At 32.2% G+C, this 17663-nt stretch overlaps 1 protein-coding gene across 1 annotated transcript in view; it reads left to right on the top strand.

Moving 5' to 3' along the window:
• The window catches only part of LOC129948776 (protein abrupt), a 150192-nt gene that overhangs the window by 113326 nt on the left and 19203 nt on the right, over positions 1-17663 (top strand). The window lies entirely within an intron of this gene.

The following is a 17663-nucleotide window of genomic DNA, read 5'->3' as shown; positions in this document are numbered from 1 at the left end:
ACAAAACTAATACCTCGATGACTTTGTGATATTTAAAAAAGAATAAAAGAATCACAATATCATGCTGGCCAATTGGTATCACCTCCTTTCTCCACCGTCCTTGTCCTTAAGTGATAAAACTTCCAATGATAATATAACGATAGCTTATTACTTTGCATTATATTTTGAAAATATCTTAAGTTTGTCATTAATTCTTAGCTCAAGGAACATTCCCTTAAATAGGAAAAGCATCTTTTATAACTCGAGAAGGGACTGAAACAGACTTTCTCATATCCCAGAAATGTTTTAAAGCATTCTATATGAACTCCTCAACTTCTCTTGCACTACAGAATTTGAATATAGCTATCACCACAAGCCTTCTAGAGTTCGTTTCATTCACTATAAGAAAACAGGAAACGAAAGTCCATATGGCCTCCACTGATTTCGGCAAAGCTTTTGACAAAATTTCTTCTCCTGAAAAATATTGCTTTTTACCTTGAGAACCGTAAATTTAGATCTGCACGTTCCAATTCTATTCTAGCTCCTTTTGGTGTCCCCCAAGGTTGTCATTTAGGTCCTCTCGTATTTATCAAAGAGTTATTAATAACCTTAACATGTTTACGGTTAAACGCAGTATTAGTGAATGAAAAATAGGGAAGGATTTAAAAGGAGATATCGTCGCATATTGGTCTTAAAATTTTGAATATTACAATGGGAGGGAAAACAAGTTTCGGTAAAGCATTCCACATTCTCAATGAGTTATAAAAAAAGATCTCTATACTTACCAGTTTGTCCGGAATTGATCTTAAGGTTAAAAAGATGAGCATTCCTGGAAGTGTGAATATTGCGGTTGTATTGTTTATGGGGTGGATAGCAACTGGCTAAGTCGACAGAACAATGTTTGTAAAATGATTCCATCGCCTATCATTTTCAAAGCTCTTTTATAGATGCTATCTAAAAGACTTAAATTTGTTTAAGGGGTACCTGACCAAATTTGTTAGTTTTACTCAATTTTTGGACGAATGAAGGCTTTGTAAATTACAGCCAGATAAGAATCCTTACAATTGACCATTGTACATTTAACATTGTCAGGTACTGATGATACGAAATTTTCAAAATCATAGCAGCTCAAGAAGACGTATTTCACCTCCAAACAGATCTCGACAATTTCTCAACCTGGTGTACTAAAACCTCCTTAGTGGTCAATATAAGCGATTCGTTTGATTTTTGCGCTAGTGTCGCTGTCTGCATTTATAGTGGTAAACAAAGTAGTCCTTAACTATCTCAAAGTTAAAGCTGTCCATGGTAATATTTTGTGCAAGAAGTCTTTGTTCAATTTTCTTTTTTGACGACATCTCTTACGCTTTCGTCGCAATGCTTTGGTTTCTTTCAATTCTTTCCATAGTGATGTTAAAGAAATCGCCTTGCTAAACCCAAAGGATATTCCCTACAAACTTCTATGTTTCCATTTCTTTTCCACCACAATGGCTTGAAACTCGAAATGAAATAAAATGTCTACAACATATTGAAGGTACATCTTTAAAAATGTCGCTTACTGTATAACTTGTTCATGATAAATCCGAATCTGTCCAAAAAAAGATGCCTTCCAACCGACCGACATTTCCATTATTCTTTTCATCGTTGTCCTTCTATTTGTTCTCTTCTCAAAGACTTGAAGTTATAGATATAAATATACAAGAAATACCATACCCGTATGTAGATATATCTGTACCTACATATAAACAGTGTTTTTCTTATGCTTTTCGTTTTGAAGACCCTTAGCAAGCAGACCAATAAAAGCGTCAGCAAACACATCATTGAAGTGTTGTAAAAAACATTTATTTTTTTCGTCCTGTTCATAAACAGTTATGTACGGCATTTCCTTTTTTTGGGACACGGTTTTTTTCTTTTTTTTGTACTTTCTTTTTTAAGGTGGACTTTGCACACTTCGATTTTTCAACTTCAAAATAATAACAGTAAAAAAATAAAAGAAAGGATTCAAGAAAAACACAAAATTGAGAATAAGGAACGAAGCAAAAAAATAAAAACTTTGAAAGAAAAGAAAACCAGGACATAAACTTTTCTCATTTCATATATTAGAAAGGCATATATATAAAAATAGGACTAAAGCTATATCTATAGCTTTGAGTTGAAGAGATAAGAAGAACGATGTCCTCCTGCCGTCAATTTTAAGTCCTCCCACCTATCAAAAAGTATGGACCAAAGCCGGATATAACATCATCCCGTATGCTAGAGTGTCCTTATGTTTGTTTCAATCTTTTTTTTTGTTTTTATTTCGTTTTGCTCACCATGTGTCCTTTCTTTTTATACTTTAGAAAATGTGCTTGATATATAACATTTTCTTGTCTTGGTTTCTCTGTGAGCTTTAAAGAAGAACCTACTCTACACACACAAAACAGCCAAAAGTAATGTTTGCAAAGTTTTTGGCCACTTGGGAAGTAGAAAGGACATTTATAAAATAAAAGAAAAGTCTAAAAGAGAAGTAAACACGCGCCTACAGGATTAACAAAAAAAAAACTAAAATTTGAACTTTCTTCCGATCAGCTTTTCATTTTATACGTAATATATGTATTTCTTTGTGTGATAACATCCTTTTTTCTTTAATTCACATTCTGCAAAGTGAATCCTTGGTCAATATTAAGGAAAAGAGTAGAGTTGTTGAGGAAGAACAAACCCACATTTCACATACATATGTATGTATGTAGGTACATTAATATCGGACGATGACATATGCGTAATGGATTAATAATACTGGGACATGTGCCCAGCATAAACATTCACTAAGGCACGTGTAGGTCTGTAGGAAGTATGAACTATGAACAATACAAAAAAAAATGTTTGCAGTTTTGAGAGAAGTAAAATGGAATTTCCATGCAATCAATCTAAAGATTAAAATTTGAAAAATTAAAACCTTAATACATATAAACCAGTGACCAGATATTTGTTTTCAGGTTGAACTTTTAACCAATTTAAGAGATATGACTGTTTATATTTCGATAATGGTCGCAATATTTATTAATTAACAATAATTAATAAATAGGTAATAAAATTACCTATGTCGATTGTTGTTATATTAATTGTAAAAACTATATGGCGCCACGTTTTAATTCAATTTTGGATCAATAAACTACTAACCTCGCTTTTTTGTATTATTTTTGAGTTCATTTTCATGGGTTGTAGGCGTTTATTGATTTATGTTTCGCTATCAATCTGCAAACCTAATAATAGAGTAAATCAAATTAATTAATTTTATTTTCACTTTTTCAAAAGCCTGTTATGCTACCTCTAATTTGAACCCTCCTAAAAAAGGCAACCGTAATCACGTTTCGTAATTAAAAAAATCACTAGAAACGTTTTTGAAGCAAATATTTTGACAAAAGAAATCGTTTTGTGACCATTGCCACGTATTCCTATGATACCAGAATTCAGATTCGTTTTGCTTTTGCTTTGGCTATAAAACAAAATTCAAGGCCAAACAATGTGTATTTGCGGCTTAGACTTAGAAAATCTGTGTTTCTCCCTTGGGCAATTTTATGCTGTTCACGAGCAGGAAGAAACGATTGACCAAAAACCATTCACACCGTTTGTCGTTTCATCAAACAGGAACAGTGAGCTTTTACAATTACAGATAATTAGAGTATTTTTTTTGTTAAATGTTAAAGCAACGCGTAGCCGGGTCTGCTAGTATTTTAAATTTAACATTATTAAAATGTTATTAGAAAAAAGCTGTTTTTAATTTTTCTATTAAGTATTTTTAAATTTGTCAACTTTTCATTTTCCAAAACTAAACTAATACATCAAAATATCATTCTTTGCCTTTCTCGAAAATGTTTGTTTGGTTATTTTTTTGCACTCAAGGAGCTATATGAATACTCTTACGATGACCAAACTCAGTATGACGAATTAGGATAGGGGAATAGGATTGAAAAGAAGATATCGACTCACATTTGTTTTGAGTTTCTGGAAACCATTCCATATTCGTGTAGTGCGGTTAAAAAACTAATCTCTTTTCCTGCAATACGTCGGAAATTGAGCTCGAAACTAAACTGATGTGCATTCCAAAAAGTATATGTGTATTTTGGTTAAATTAGTAAAGGGTAAAAATGCAACTGGATATTTCACTTATGAAAATAACGGTACAAGAATGACAGGTGGGAAACTTTTCAGCGATGTTCCAGAGTTGTGTATAGATTTCAGTTAGAAAATGGTCCCCAATCGTTTTTAGAATCCTCTTTCGAATTCGTGCAAGAGACTCAAGTGGAATTCTTACTGGAATACTTTCATTGTTTTAAAAAATACGTTTTGGAGTTAATTTTAAGTACTGATTGCGAAACCAAACTTTTGTCTAACTTACGTTTCAAGTTTTACAAACACCCGTGTTCAATGTTATTTTTAACTTCCTATTCGTATAGGAAGTTTCGAGTTGGCACTCGAATTGAAAATTTTGAAATTTCTTGACGTTTCAAGGTCCCTAGAATCTAAGTATTTTTTAATTTTATAAATAACACAACTGAACAAATTTGATACAAATAGAACTGACAGTTTTTGACAAAAAAAACCTAACACAAATAAATCATTTCTAAAAGTTGCTTAAGATTATTTTCGGCTCAAATATCTTTTCAAAAATTAAAGATACTGCTTTTAAACAAATTCCAACGTATAGAAGATAATATTTTCGACGTTCAATAAATTGTTGAAAAAATTGTATCAGTTTTTCCGTACAAATCAAAATCGGCAAAAAATATTTTGGATATTTGGTAAACATTGTTGTTCGATTCTAGATAACACGTGAATTGACTTCAAAAAATTCCGTTCTGTGCTAAATTTTGTTCATATAAGAAATAAAAACTTTTAAGAAATGCTACTGCAATTTTTAAAAATTGGGTTTCGACTTAAAACCTCATTAACAAAAATAGAAATAAAATCTTGATAACTTAAAAAATAAGGTTTACAAGCAAATTCGCAAGTCTAATAATGATTGTAAATTGTAAAAAAAATTCGATACTTTAAATACATTTCTATACAACCAATATTTGCTTTGTGTTAAGTGTGATTTAAAAACAAATAGCAAAAGTTTTTGAAGGTTTATAAATACTCGTAATAAAAAACAATCAAATGGCATTCCCAACCGTATGCGCCATGACGGCATTACATCATCTGACATCTCTGTTGTATGTAACTTGTTTGCTAAACATTTTTAGTCGGTTTATTAAGACAGTTGTCCTAATATACCTAATGCTACAAACATAAACTCTTCAAATACTCCTATTAACATAGGCAGTTTTAGTTTTTCCACTTCTGAGATTGAGTTACCGTTGTCTAAGCTTAAGGTTGATGTTATGGGACGTGATATTGCAAATGGCGAGTTTCTAAATACTTGGAAACGTTCAACAATCACACCTATTTACAAATCAGGTGGTAGACAAGATGTTTCGAACTATCGTCCAATTTGTAGAATTGCTAAGATTCCCAAATTTTTTGAAAAATTTAGTCTATGACAAATTAACTCCTTTCCTCAAAACAGTGATTTCAAAATGGATTTGCAGCTGGTCCAAGATCCAATGCAACTAACCTCAATATTTTTAGTAATTTATTCTTGAATGCGGGTTATCAGTATAATGTTGTCTATACTGACTTTTCTAAAGCTTTTGACAGATGCTTTACTTATGAAGATAAATAAAGTAGTAAAGGCACCGGTATATGTTACGTCGGGTGTCCCGCAGAGAGTTTGGTCCTCTTCTTTTTTTGTTGTTTATAAACGACATTCCTGATATGTTTTTAAATTCAAAGTGCTTGATGTACGCACAGGATCTTAAGGAATTTCGTTGTATAAAATCTGAACATGATTACCATCTTTTGCAACAAGATCTTGATCTTTTATAGGACTGGTGTTTAGCTAACTGTTTACATTTGAACATTTCCAAATACCAAAGCCTAACGTTTTCTCGAAACCGTTGTCCAATTAATTTTATCTATAAAATGCCATAGTCCGTTATAACCTTTATATGGGTGTGATTTTTGACAAAAAACTTGACTTTGTAAAGCATATAGATTTTTTAGTTGCTAAAGGCAGTTCAATGCTAGGTTTTATATTTATTTTAGTTAATTTTTTAGAATAATTTAAGTGACAACTTTTTTAATGAAACACACAAACCTACAGAAACAATTAAAATTATTTATCTCACACAAAATATTGTTATGAATATTTTGTAAAAGTTTTAAGCAAGACAGATCGACAGAGGGGATAGGAAGTTCAATGTAGGTTGCATCCCAGCCTCTTTTTACATTTTTTGTATGAGTATGTTTTTTTAAAAACTCGATATGAAAGAATTGTTTAGACGAGTTCTTAGTTTAACAACAAAAGTTCTCCGTTTTTATGTTAAAAATAGTTTTAGCACATTTGCTATGCATTTCATGAGTTAAGATAGCTTAAAAAATCCTTGTAATTGATTTTTATTTAATTTTAATTTAAGTAATATTTTTAAAACCTTGCAATAAAGGTTGGTTCGAAAGTTGGATTAAAATTACTAGAAAATAGATTTTACTTATTTAGATTCAAAATAAACAATATTGAATACCTTTCGTTTTTTTCTAAGCTTCAAATACGTGCATTGTCTTAAGCCCATATTTCCACTGTCAAATTCAATGGTTTTCCTTACTTTTGAAGCATTTTGAATCACTTTATTTACACTCATTGCTGCTGAACGTTAGTAAGGGTTGGAATTTTGTTTTTTCACTAACCAAACCTCGCCTAAAAATGAAATCCGTAAACAAAGAAACGCAAAAAAGAAACACTCATAAAATTGACGTTTCACTTTGCAATATAACATCTATTGTAATTATAATGTAAAACAATAAAATGTACTCTCGGCAATAATTTATGTTCCACTGGTTTCAAATGTAACCTGCATATACAAAAAAATCTGTAGTTTTAGTAAAAGTGTGTTTTTCAAAAAAAAAAAAAAAATAGCTATAAAACACCGGCGCAAACTAACAAACAAACGACGAAGGACGAAGGACGAAAAAAAAAGAAAAACAGAACAAAATAAAAATAAAACAAGTGAAGTAATATAAAATCCTAATTCGCTGGTCCCTGCATGTACATTGTACATTTATATATGTATTTACTAATATGCTATAGTATAGTGTGTACATGAAACATAATAAAGATCCTCCGAAATCGTTAAAACTTTTGCCGTAAATCTTTTTTCTATACATGCCAAAATAATACAAAATAAAAGCAGTACTTGGAGGAGAGCCCCATAGAGACTGATGCATGGAACTGAACTGAGGGGATGCGGATGTAGGGTATAGTAAAGAGTGGGCTGGGCAAGGCAGGCAGGTCCTGACGTTAAAACGCAAAACACAATATCAGAGGAAACTATTAAATTTTCGATGAATTTAATGGCAAAGTATTGTGGCGTTAACGGAGGGTTTTTGGGCGAATCGCAGATATAAAATCCAGAGAGAGTGGGCAAAGTTCTGGCAAAGATTCCTTTCATTGATCCCACATAAAGTATACAGAGGGAAACAAAAAAAGAAGAGGGTTAAAAGGGAGGAATTAAAACAAACCAGTATGAATTATCTAGACGAACGACGTACAGTGAGGTATTTGCGTCGAGAAAACGGACAAATTTTGTCTGATATACCAGTGATAAAAATACAATAGTAATGAAGATGCATTGGTCGTTGAAGGTACACTGATGCCTTTAGTTCGATCCTACTTCAAAATCAATACATCACGTCAGGACAAATTTACGTTTTTTTTCGGTTGCACATACACAAGAATACTTAAAGGATTAAGATGTCCTCAATTAGAATCTCGTCTTTAAATTTTTCTATCACATCAGTTCTTTTTTTAATATGTCCCTTTAAAAGTGTTAAAACTCAAAATATTTCTTAACAATAAATTGTATGATGATTTTGAAAAGTAAAAATCTTTCTCTTTTATATAAAATTTAAAGCATTTTAATTTCTGGAAATTAAGTGCTAATTTCGAATCCAAACTCTAATTTTAACTATTTACTCAGGTTTTAAAAATACTCGATTTCAACATTATTTTTTTATTTTTTAATATATTCCAAAAACTTAATGTAATATAATTGTTAAGACAACAGATTCGTCACAAGACGCTATCTTACTTTTACACTGTTTTGCCTTTTTCTGATGAAAACCATTTTGCCAAAAAATGATTTAGCGTTTCTTTTATAATATTGCAAGACAGGTCAAATCTGACAGGTTTTGAACTTTCTTTTGGAATATTATATGAAATAATAAATATTTGAACTGAATATTAAAAAAGAATTAGTGTAGGTTTGGAAAACCATCACGGATTTTATTGAAAAAAGTAATTTCATTAATTTAGATAGCCTTAAAAAGCTTTATATAAGTGTTTTTCAAATTTTTAAAAGCTACATCTCAAAAACTTGACTTTGAAAAATTAATAATGAAGTCAAAAAATGCTATGTAAATGCCAGTTAGGAAACCTTGTCCACCGGTGATTTGTATAACCATTCAAAATTTGAAAAAATGTATATTAGGCCGCTTGAGGTTACATAAATTCAAACTCCCTTACTTCAATTAGTTGTAAATCTATACTTATTATACATTGATCCAAAAAGAACGCTGAAGCATTTGTCTTTAAAAGATGCTTAACAGAAAAACGTAAAATGATGTAAAAGCAATTTTGAATCTTATTACGAATTCGTATTCTTAAGACTATAACACCAAGCTTTTGAAATATATTTTTAAAAAATCATAAGGTTGAAAATGGATATTTCTGAATTTGAGCAAATAATGCATGTCTAAATTCGGAGTTTAAATTCGGAATCGGTACTCACAATTTAAACTCTTAAACGAATTATTCAATACCTTAAAGGAGTTCCATTCAAGGTTTTTCAAAATTTAAGATAGAGTCAAAAAATAAAGACTGGTTAAAAAAAATCATCATACAAGATCATACAAAGAAATTGGAATTTAGAACATCTCAATCCTTTGCATTCTGTGCATCATTAAAACAAACGCTTTTTTTCTATACCGGTGTTTGTTTATATTTTTACTTAATATACATTCATAATATTCAAAGATAATCATTAAACAAATGATGCTTACTTTATATTACTTTTCAAAAAACGAGTATTGAAATCGATGGATGTTTATTGGAAAGAATAAAGTAAGACATTAAAAACAGAAAACTTATCCCGCCAAGGCTACGCGTGCACCACCAATCACCATACATCCGTTTCATTAAATTTTATTTGATAAATTTGCCGGCAAAAAACCTCCCGTATTTTGAAACGTTTATATTTAAAGCTACGAGTAGTAAAGAAAGAAAGAGCTCTACGTGCCGTTTGTAGTAATCATAATGGCGTGGCGCGGTGAGCATCGCGCATTTCTCGTAGAGGAATATATCCGTATTTCCGTATTTTTTCGAAGAAAATGGGCAAAAAGTTAAGGTTAATTCGGATCGCTTTTGTCACATGATTGAGACCTTCCTCCAACCAAACTTAAATCAGTTTACTAGGAACCACAAAGAAGTCTGGTTCCAACAAGATGGAGCCACAGCACACACTTCACGGCGTTCACTTTTAAAATATGGGAGATCTTTTTGCCGGACCCTAAATCTTTAAAATTTTAATAATGGAATTAAGTTGGTACTTAAAAGAATGACCGCTTCTCAAATAGCTTTCTACTCAAAATGAAATCTATTATAAGAAAATCCTATATTCAAAATACGTATCAGCAACGTTTTTGGCGGTTTCAACTTTTCTGACGTTGGGAAAAACTTTCGTGCAACATTTCGTAACTTACCATTGTTCAATAGTTTTACTGTAGTTTTTTTTTTATTTTAAAAAGATGCAAAACAAACTAAAATCTAGTTTTTGGAATAGTTTCCAACGTAAGTATTCCAATGTAGACACTTTTCGAATGTATATATGATGTGAAACTTTATCAGCAAAAGCAATAAAATGTACTTATTCAAATGTATACCCGACCCTTGATATATTACATCTCGGCCTCTACATTTAAACACAAGATGTATTCATATAATACATATATACGTTATGTATGTACATATTTGGAGATTTCGATATCTTGATGTGACATACATAATATAAACAATCTTAGAAAATGATAAATGCTAACTTAGAGAAAATATGGTCAAACGGCCAGTCAATTTCCTTTTTGCGTTTCAAATCAATTTATATGATGTTTCAAGATGCGAAAAACTGTCGTAAAATATGAAAAATTAGAACAAGAAAAATAACACGTTTGTTACTTATGTATGTATGAATTTTTATATCTTGTACATCACGGTTTGAAGAATCAGCGGAAAATGTCAACAAATTAAATCAAAGAACTATAATAAAACATTTTATTTGATAGTTGTACATATAAATTGTGGACGAAAAGGGCAATTTTCGGGCAATAAAAAAAATAAACTTTTCAAGATTAAGTTATGGTGGTGGTGTCCAAAGGGTAGAAGGAAAAAGATAATAAACATTTCCAATTTAAGAGATTAAATTGGATATGAAATTTATTTTTTCTATTTCTTATAGGTTTTGGGTTTCATTAAAAACGTACATAAATTCAAATTTTTGGAAAATTTCAACTCAAGATAAATTATTTTAAATTAAAATATCGTGTATAAAATGTTGCTGGTTCAATTTGAAGATGTATATCTAGTTGCGAAATATTTGTTTGTTTTTTAGTGTTAGAGCCCTATTCGTTCTCCCGTTCGATTCCCTTTCACTTTGCCTTTGCATTCTGCTATCCATCGGGTGAACTACATTATCCTTAACCGATGTGACATTCACATCGCTTTTCAGGTTACAATCTTGAGAATGTTGGATACATTGTTTTGATTCATAAAAAAATTAAGTTTAATAAATCCAATTGTTTAATTCGTGTAATTTGTATTCCAATTGTAAAAAGAAATAAGAAAATCCTCAAACAGAGAGCTTTGGAGCAATGTTAGAAAGTCAAAAAAACTCAGCCACGTCTTTCATTTGTGATCTCAGGAGGTGGAGTCTGTCTCTCTGGCTATTCCAAAATTCTCGGATGTCTTCGGGTTGTCGTTTCGCATTATTTTTTGCAATATCTGTATTTTATTTCATTACAGAAATAATTGTTGCAATTGTTCCTTGCGTGTCGTTCTTCCTCTAAAAATGTTAATATTCTTTTATTTATTATGAAAACATTCTAAATTAAACAATACATTAATTTTAACTTGCATTTTGCTAACAACAATTAACCAACCAGACATCAAATGAAAAATCCGCTGCATTTCTTATGCGGATCTGAAGAATACCGCGCAGTATTACCGACGTTACCGACATACATAGTTTCACTTCGAATGAATAGCAGAATAGTGATTATTGAAAATTCAAGAAAAATTCCCCCCGATGAATGTATTCTGCATTGTTGTTAAAAATTAAAGAAGTTTTGCAATCAGTCGAAGTTATCGCATTTAAAATTTTGACATTTCTTAATGTTTCAATGTTTAAGTTATGGGTGGTTTGTTTACTATTGCATTTTAAAAATAAGCCACATCAAGGACATTCTCGTAGAAGAATCTCAGGACACATATCTCAAAGGCAAGTCTAGGAGACGGTCCTGCATGAGGTTGTGCAGACGTAGATAGACGTGATAAAAGTGAAGAAGTTAGGTAACACAATCTCTTCCAAACATGAATACAGGAACACTCCAGGTCGGTCTTTTCTCAACGCTCTTTAGTCATTAATAAAATCCTCATAAAGTTAAAAAAGTGTGGAATAAAGACGGTAGCTTATGCTGATTAATTGGTTTTACTGGTGTGGTCACCGTGATTGGCGAAGTTAAGGAGATAGCTCTGAAGAAAGTTAGCAGCTGGGCCACATGCAGTGGACTAAGAGTTAATCAGAGGAAAACTGAACGGATGCTCTTTACGACCAACACTAAAATACCTGCCTTTACCCTATACCTCGTCTGAACGGTCAGATCCTGTCTTTATCCTCAAGCGCGAAATATCTAGGAAACATTGAAGAACGAGTTAAGAAGACATGCTTTTCCTTTTAGTAAAAAGCGGGGGCTTGATGATTTTGTGGACGCACACAGCCGATTGTGTGGTGTCCTGCGCTTAACAGAAATACAATATCGAGGAACTAAAGGTGGTTCAAAGAATAGCTAGTGCCGGCATTAAAGGGGCAATTGAATCGTTCCCAACAAAAGCCCTAAATGTTATTCTGCACCTCCTACCAGTAGACCTACAAATTAAATATTTAGTAACGTGTAGAATAGTATCCGTGGTTAGTGCGTTGGACTGCCATGGCAGAGGTCTTAGATTCGATTATTGCCTGTGCCACCTAAAGTTGTATTGACGGATACTGCCTCTTGAGAGGAATTGACAAATTCTCCAAGAGTATTTCTTTTCATGAAAAAGTGCTTTTTCAAATTAGCCGTTCGGATTCGGCATACAAGCTGTAGGTCCCTTCCATCCCTGCAATTAATCGCACACAGGAATGGTTGAGAGTTGTAAGTCACTAGGCCCTAATTCTCTACTGATTGTTTATCGTGTAGAGTAAGGTAAGGCTTGAATAAATCAAACTGTTGGTTTTCCAGATCCTGTGGACATGGCAACATTAAGGAAGTGATTCCAGCTGAATGATTCCGACTACTGCACCCCTGCCTTGAACCTCAACAAAGAATTTAAAGTCATCTTTCCTACCAGAAAGAATTGGAGCGATGGCATGGTTACGAAAGACTTCGATACCACTATGTCAAAGATGAAGTGTGGAATTTTGTCGGGACTCTTCTCTGAGTCTTTAAATGTACCTTAGTCATTTCGGTTACCTGATTGTGCCAGTGTATTTCAAGCGCAATTACTAGCAATCAGAGAAGCATGCAAAACACTCAAATCAAACGTTACTGACGGAAAGTTTGGAGTTGGGTCCGAGATCTTCTCTGAGTCCTTAAATGTCTAAGTGTTTCCGGCTCCCTGATTGCGCCAGTGTATTTCTTAATACTCACTGCTGTAGCTGCGGGGACCAAAATGAAAGGGAAACTGTGATTTACTTTCTCTATAAATGTCCTGTCCTTGCCAGTTTTAGAATGTAGAGCTTCGAAAGAGCATTCCTTAAAGGTCATATTGAGCTTTCCAGGAAGAAAATGAAAGACCTTGTTTCCTTTCTGAATACGGCGAAATGGCTCTAAAATCGCTAATTTTGTCAATTTTAACTCCAAAACGGCGTTTTTCAGCTCTAATAGTGTCACGCAGCTTGTGACATACCTACCTTCTAAAACTTTAAAAAAAACATCAGTGTGGGTCGCATCTTAGGCTCTCTTTGAACTTTTGATTTGGAATCAATTTCCAAAAAAGAAAAAAAAAATTTATTAACAAACAAAACCCCCTTTTTGGAAAAAAAAATATTTCTAAAAATAACTAATGTGGATTGTGGACAAAATGTTAGTATTTAGAGCCTATTCTTCTCTCCATGCATAATAGGGTTATCCTTTTTCCATATTATTCCTCCCCACCCCATGAATGTTAACTATTTACACACGCAATATTTTGTCATAATTAAATTATACTATCTTAATCAAATTGATTTTTATTCAATAATTTCTATTTTTCTGGGTGTGCAAATCGACACAAAAACAAAATAACAACTAAAAATAGTCCAACACTGGTATTTGGCACTTTCTCCACTCACTGCACTCCTCCTTCCTTATTATATAATAAGATTTTATCGAACATAATGATATTCGATTTAGACTATTGTTTTTTTTTTTCGTTTTTCAAAAATTAAAGGTGTGTTTGTTTTGTTTCTATTATCCTGCTAAGAAAACTCGGCACGTAATGGCAATACAAATGCGAATCCCTATCAGAAATTAGGTCCTTAAAGGGCTAGTCTCTTCTTGGTTGTATTTTTTGTTTCTATTTTATCCTTTTGACGTACGTAAAGGTATACGAGAGAATTATTGATAAACGTATTGAAATCGCATGCAGAAAAGCTTCCCGGCTTTTTTATGATACATGTACGAGAAAGGATACAAAATAAAAACAAATTAATGCGGGTCGAGAACGCAAATCGACATGTTATATTCGTAAGTATTATTTCCCGCCTCATCGCCAATAACCAAAAATAAATATTATTCAAAGTATTATGTAGATTTTAAGGGTGTGCTTAATGCCTTCGATAGTTGCTCGTAATCGTTAACTACTTTTTTCTTTTCTTTATTTTGTAAGGGAGGATGCGACGCGACGTGGGGAGAACAATGGGTGGAAATGGAAAAATATTTTATTATTCCAATATTGAAATTGGAATGTCCATTTTAAGGATGGTATGAGCTATTTTTCCCATCAGACATGCACACATTTCGTATGCAATAAGAAATTCGTTTTATTTTAGTTGTTTTTTGTTTGGCTTTTCTTCTTTCAAGCTTTCGTGAGGAAACGTGAGAAATACATTAACTTTTTAAGATTTTGAATTGGTGGGGAGAAGTTGTCTTTCTTTATGTAGGTACTTCAATTTCTTAACTTTTAATGGGGCCCATATAACAAATTGAATGTGTTAGAAATGGTTTATAATGTTGATGTTTTCATGTATGGGTTTATTTAAAAAAAAAAAAGCTATAGCATTTAGTCGGCTTGGATCAAAAACTTTCTACCTCCAGTTAACAAGAGCGGGAACAGATTTTTAATCACGGAGAGTGTCAAATACTTTACGTAAAGATGAGTTTTTGAGCATCGCTTAAAAATTATCTTTAATGTTCTTTAAAGTAGGCCGACAAAATTTAAATAACATAATTTGTATCCTAATCTTACTTTTTATTCTATTATTACATTATTTAAGAACACTTGTCCAGCAAGATATGGGCTTACTATTTAATTTAGACGACATATTCTAAGATTCCAACAGGTTCCAACTATGCCATAGTTGAAAAACAATAGTTTAAAGGGTTCTTCGTGCATTTCACCCAAAAATGTTAGAAATCGTGTTGAAAAGTAGCTTTTTTCCAAAATAATATATTCTCTTCTTGTTGGCATTTCTATAAATGCAAAAAACACTTAAAAATTAAGATCCAAAACTTAGAAAATGAAAAAGTTTGCCAGAAGAATGTGATCTTTTTCGATTCTATGGCTTTTTACGTATTATTTCGGACTCAATTTTCAGGAGTCTTATTACTATAGTTTTCAGTCTGCCTAGTCGTAGGGTTGGCAAGATTCAAAGCATTTATATTAAACTAAGAGATTTGGAACTCTAATAATGTTCTTTCAATTAGCCATAAGTCTAACAAAATTGCCACTTTGCTTTTTTTTTGGACATTTATATTCTTGAAATTCGTGTTAAAACCTCAGTTCTAGAGCACCCAAAGCAAAATCACTTCAAAAAGTAGATTTCGTTAATTTTTAAAAAATCTTAAATGTTTTTGTATTTAATAGAAAAGAAATACTTGAATACAATGAGTGTTAAAATTTCACATAATCTGTCACTAAAATACCTAAAATTTAAAAAACTCCGAATACGAGTCCATTTGTTCTTTTTCAAAAAAAAATAAATGTCGACCCATAGAAAAAAAAAGAAAGCTGTAGCTTCATCTTCTTGTGATATGATTTAGTATGGACAAATTTCTACCTCTATAACAACTGTCAAAAAAACAAGATTGTGAACCAAAATTTTGGCTTTTGCAAGAAATCACTATTAATTACTTTTGATCTTTAGGAATTAAAGATCGCGATCCTCCTTTGGTGTGGATCGGATTTTCCTACTAGGACCCAGAATACTTATAGTAAAGTTCACTAACATCTATAGTGAGTTCCTTCAGACGTTCTAAACCTTCAGACTTCAGTGTACCACCTTTGATTGTTTGTTTGTTGTTGGTTGTAGTTGGTTGTAGTTGGTTGTTTACCTAACCATTCTTTCTTGCAGCTTAAGTGCCGTACGAACAACTTTTGATCTCTTGAAAGAGTTGTATAATTTATCCTGAGGAAATATAAAACTTATAAAGGTGAAACGGTCTGAATTCGAAAACTTCTTTACATTGTCATTCAAGAGATCTTGGGTTCAATAATCCAAGAGAAATTCTTGTGATGAAAAGTACTTGCTCAAATTCGAAGTTTGGATTTGGGATATAAACTGTAACTCCCCTAATTCTTTTGTGCCACGTAATTTTTAGTTAATAAAACTGCCGTTCAATGAGTTAATCAATCACACAAAAAGTTGTTTACCTGCCTTAAAGTTTTCAGCTAAATAGTCTAATTTCTATACACCATCCTCGTAAGATTACAAGCTTTCACTTAAGAATGAAATAATATGCACTCTGTATTTTCCCACTGTTCAAGATCGAACTTCAGAGTTTTCAAATAAGATGTTTAGTATCAAAAAGATTAGTACTTTAATTGATGTTTTTACAAGTCTTCGGTTGTAGAGCATTTTATAGAAAAGTCGCATGAATTCGGTGTATAATTCGAAAACTTTTTTGCAAAATTGCGATTTTTCGTAGCTTGTATGGTACGTCGTAATCTTGGTAGCAAAAAATATAAAATATAACTTGATGATATACTCTTACCGTCTTACGAACAATTATGAAAATGATAAAAAAAAAATATGTATTTATAAATTCTATTGTTGTGATGATGAAAACCAAAAGCAAAAGGGAAAAACCCATTTACGCTTGAATGCAAACTTACTTAACTTCAAAACCAAATTGATTTTGAGAACTAATAAAATTTGTTGATGCAATTTCATACATCAATTGATATGCACTTCTCCAATCGCAGCAGCATCATCGTTCAATCATTTATTCATCATCATCTACATCGTAGTCGTCGTCATCGTCGTAGTCTAAAAACTGGACAAACGATTTCCTTAGTCTTTCAATATTTTCGACTAACTCTACCTCCTACAAAATACAAAACTCTATCCCTTGATTCGAAAATAGATTTTTGCGTCACTATACTTTCATTGTAGATTAAATTGTGTGCACTTTCGGGTTGCGAACCCAAAGAAGAGTAAAATAATAAAGAACAACAAGAATCCTTTGTATTTAATTTCATTAATTATGCACATATAAGTCTCCTCATCATTCTGATACTATAGCTCGACTATAAGACGAGGACTATACCAAGCATAGAACATAGAAGACCAAGAATATCGCAGATTTATCCAAGAAGAAATATGCGAACTGAACATATGTAAGAGAGTAGATATAAATTTATAAAATAAAAGCCTTTTCTACACTAAAACTTACACATACATAGTTATACTCGTATGTATGTATTCATTATGTGCACTAATGAAATATTTTAATACTAAAAGCCATTTACGGTCCTTGCACTATCTGCATCTTTCTGTGTATAAAGTTTTCCGAAAATGGTCCGTTTTCGAACAACAATCCTTCAGAGATTTCCATGCCATGTCGTATACTCTCTTTGTCGGTCGTCATTTTGAACTATAGTCGAAGTTATCGTTCGTCCTTCGTCCTTTGCCGTCGCCGTAGCCGTCACCATCACCGTTACTGTCGTCGGTCGCTCGTCCTTCGCATGTTCATATAGTCCGCTGCTGCAAAATATATACATATAATCAGGGGTAAAATTACGACTTCTAAAGATAGTCGCCCGCCCATCATCATCGGCTCCACACTCCGTCTCACACTATTTCCCCTTGTTTTTTGTATGAAAT

This window comes from Eupeodes corollae, chromosome 3 (genome assembly GCF_945859685.1).
Source record: "Eupeodes corollae chromosome 3, idEupCoro1.1, whole genome shotgun sequence".
In the NCBI taxonomy this organism is placed as follows: Eukaryota; Metazoa; Arthropoda; class Insecta; order Diptera; family Syrphidae; genus Eupeodes; species Eupeodes corollae.
The sequence above is the reverse complement of the archived record's forward strand: the minus strand, read 5'-3'. Positions and strand labels throughout refer to the sequence as shown.